Here is a 4,355-nt window from a genome sequence, read left to right as displayed (position 1 = left end):
AACATTAAGACTTTCTAAAGACATAGCCAGCCTTATCTGTTGTCCGATCTGCATTAGTGTGCGAACGTTGAAGGAAGCCAGCTTGAACGGCGTACGTGGTTTCAGAAAGACTGCTTCAGTATTCGTAATCGGTGGAAGCATTCACTTTCAACCAGACAGTGACTGGAGATCGTTTAGATAGGACAGAGTTTCCACCATGGGCGAGCTACTGCATAAGTTGGAAAGGAAGGATACACAATTTGGAAATAAAGGGAGTGAAAAAGCGACGTAGTAAATAATAATAGATCGGAAGAGCGTCGTGATTGAGGAGATACAGTACCATGGTAGCCAGTGACCAACAACAGATTCATTCGCCATTTGTTCCATCAGGATACTGGAGCCCATGTGCACCGTTGGTTTGGAATCAGGGTTTTACAACTCCCCTAGGTGGACCCTTCGTGTCCACCAACCCGGTTAGAGCGCCGGACATTCGCTTTTCATCCTCTCACTTTCGTAAACAACACCCTGCCACGAGAAGGCCGTGAGTAGGACTTCCCTGGCAGAGGCCATATATTAGCTGGCCATGTGAGAGCATTTCGAGAGGGAGAGTGGACTCTCCCCACTCTCGGCCGTACCAGGGCATTTGGGGGCAATTATATTTATTCTTTCATGATAATCGACAGTATTGCTACAGTGTTTTTCGCCAGTAAATACTTCCAATTTGTCATTTTAAATGAGAGACCTGTACATATGTTATAATTCGGGTGCTGTACAAATTAATGTGTGTTGAATTCTTCATCCTAAATTAAATCAAACAACTAACAACACGATTTCTACTGACTGTTACAAACGTTCTATTTTTATAAAAGACATTCACTGTTATGTTGTAATAGCAACATTGGTCTTCGGGTTGCTCTTTGACTGAGGACGCTCATTCAGTCAGCTACAACGTAGGACCATGCACAAATATGCATCGGTCCAATTTTCCACACCTCATCAGGACAACAAGATGAGCACCGAACTCTTAGTAGTTAATTTAGTGGTAGTAATATATAAAAGAAAGGTTGTATATAAGGATATGGTACAGGAAGAAAGACAGATATGGCGCAATTTTAATCTCAAGGTTTAAGGGAAGACAAATAGTGTATACACCTACGCCATTGTGATCGATTCTGAGCTATGTCACACAGAGTCTCCAACCATTGGTTACAATAGTCGCGCGGACCCCAATCCAATAGTTTTCATCTATCAACATGGCTAAGACTAGAAGTTAGTGACTTCAAGTACTGATGCCATGTTTTGGTTTGGCCGCCCCTAACTCTTCCGACCATCCCCAATACTAGTCAGCATTGCGCGTCGTAGTAATTGGTGTTCAGGCATACGTAACACGTGGCCTAACCATCTCAGTCGATGAAGATTCACAACCTCATAAACTGACTTACCATCATTCCCTAATACCCTGCGTCTAACCTCACTATTACTTACCCGGTTATCCCAGCAGATGTGAGCGATATTTCTAAGACGTCTATGGTCATATACTAGTAACTTACGAGTATTTTCTACTCTTAATGACCATGTTTCACAGACGTAAAGTAGAACAGAGCGAACTGCTGCGCAGTATACTCGTCCCTTAATTGATAGACGGATATCTCGTCTTCTCCATAGGTGACGTAAGTTGGCAAAAACCAAACGAACTTTTTCAATCCGTTCTGAATTCGTCAGACACCAACCCATTAAGGCTGATCAGACTTCCAATATAAGTGAAGTTGTCGACGCGTTCGACTACTTCACTCCCTATCCTTAGTTTAGGTGTTGACGCAGGCCAGTCCTGGAGTAACAATTTATATTTAGAGGGGGAGAAGCGTATCTCAAATATCCTGGCATTGTTACTCAGTTCTAACAGAAGACTGCATTTTATCAACGTTTTCACCAAACAGGACTATGTCGTCTACGTATTCTAAGTCGACCTCCTGGTAGGAAATCAATTCCTGAAAATTCAGTCAACGAGAACGTTTTTTACCAGTAGTAGGTCTATAATGGAATTAAACAAAAATGGGGATAGTGGACAGCCTTGCCGGACACCACTTGAGGTTGTAAAATCTGATGACAGTTCGCTATAAGCTTTCACTCGACTGGTAGTGTTCGAGTAAAGAGCCTTCACAAGGTTTATGTACTCCTGAGGTACACCTTTCAATGAAAGGCACTGCCACAGAACATCTTGATCCACAGAGTCAAATGCTGCTTTCAAGTCAAGAAAAACTATCATTGTCGGACGCTGATAAGCATGCCCGTGTTTAAAATCTGACGAATAGTGAATATGTGGTCGATGCAGTCACAACCAGGTCTGAAGCCAACCTGATTTTCTCATATTTGCAGCTTATGAGTCTTTGTTAGATACCCGACAATTATTGAGGCTAGTATTTTAGATGCTATATTAATCAAACTAATCCCTCTTTGGTTATCATAGGATGATTTTGACCCCTTCTTATATATTGGGACAATAAGTGATTGTGACAAGTCGGATGGGATTACGTCCAACTCCCAGATTTTAGCTAAAATATTAGTCAACCTAATCGTTAAATTTGGACCACCATATTTAAAGACCTCTGGAGCCAATCCATCTGAACCAGCTGCTCCCCCCTCGTTTCAGATTAGCTATAGCCCTTTGAACGTAAGCTAGAGTCGGGGGACCTACTTCAATGTTCCATTCAGACTGTTTGGGAATGGTGGGTGACTGTAGAGTAGCTGAAGGTCAGCTAAACTGTTTTTTTAAGTGTTCCACCCATCTTTCTGAACGTCTGGCCTGAGAGCAGATGCGAGTCTCATCTTTTTCCGAGATTGTCTCGCTTACAATTTCCTTCTGAGTTCCGGTTTCTTTTATTAGTCTGAAGAGTTGTCTGGTGTTGCCTACAGCCACTGTCTTTTCCATCTCTTTTGCTTTCGTTGCCCACCACTGCTCACGATCGTTCTGTAGACTTTTGGTTAACCTAGATCGGATTCGCTTTCGCTCTTCATCGTGTTCAGAGCCTGATGGGATGAGCTTACGCGAATCCATCAATGAAATAGACTTAGAAGAAATCCGTTGGGTTTTTTTATAACCCTTTGGTTTAAATTACTAATAGATGTTACTGCCGTTTCCACAGCTGTTTGTATATCTTTCCAAGCAGCATCTAGGTCAGTCTCGTCTACAGAACTGTCTAAATGTGAACTCAGTTGTTCCTGGAACTTATTTTTGACTTTCTGGTCCTCCAGTTCAATCCTATTGGGTCTTAGTGTAGTTTTTCTGCTTCCAGCGAGTCGCAAACAAATGCGTGCTCGTATTAAAGCGCGATCATAATCTAAACGTGTATTCCAGTACGAGGACAATGTTCTATCGAGCCTCTTCAACGATGACTGATGGCAATATGGTCTATTTGAGTCCATCTTTGGTTTGGTTCAGGTGGTCGCCATGTTAGACGATGTCGCTCCTTATGCTTGAAATTAGTGCTTTCTAAAAATAAACGATTGTCTGAACATAGTTGCAACAGACGGCCATTATCTGTTAGCTGAGCAGGAATACTAAATATCTTTCTGTTTGATTTAAGCTGCCTAACTGGGCATTAAAGTCACCCGCTACGAGTACTATGTCCGAACGCTTAGCTTTCTGAAGAAGTTCATAGAGCTTTCTGTAAAAGTCATCCTTCATTTCGTCCGGGCTGCAGTCAGTCCCTATCCTTCCGAGTTTTTACGGAGCCATTTAGCCGGACAGCACATAGACGACTGTTAACAGGGATCCATTCAATAGTGCTTGTTCTGCCCTTGTACTAAGTGCTATGCCTACACCTGAAAGTCCACCAGAACTAGTCATGGGGTCGCCAGACACACAGAGGGTGTATTTCGTCGGCTCTCCGTTTTGGTGAGGTGAGGTCAAGTGAATGACCACACTAGGATCCTGTATGCGTGTTTCGGAAACACAGCATACATCAATTGTCAAAGATTCTAGGGTCTTAGCCAAGGAGGCCTGTTGACCGATTTGACTTAGGTTACGTACATTGAAGGCTCCAATGTGTAGTTTGGAGCGAGGTTTCAGAAGATCTGGGACAGTGCTTCGCACAGTAGAATCGTTGACCATGGTGACATTTGGAGAGGAAGCCGAAAGAGGAAGTTTAGTGTTGAAAATCGAGGTGGGAGTAATAATAGGAATTGAAGAAGGAGATTGATTATGAATACAGTAATCTTGAGTGCTGTTAGAGGTATGAGGGCAGTTATCATTTCCCGGTTGCCCACGGTGGAAGGGTATTTCTTGAGGGAGCTGAAAAGGAAGTTGAATTAGAAGGAGTCTTAGCGACCTGAGAGCGTGACCACAGTGCCCAAGGGACAACTGCATGAGATCGGTC

This window comes from Schistosoma mansoni (assembly GCF_000237925.1).
Source record: "Schistosoma mansoni, WGS project CABG00000000 data, supercontig 0672, strain Puerto Rico, whole genome shotgun sequence".
In the NCBI taxonomy this organism is placed as follows: domain Eukaryota; kingdom Metazoa; phylum Platyhelminthes; class Trematoda; order Strigeidida; family Schistosomatidae; genus Schistosoma; species Schistosoma mansoni.
The sequence above is the reverse complement of the archived record's forward strand: the minus strand, read 5'-3'. Positions refer to the sequence as shown.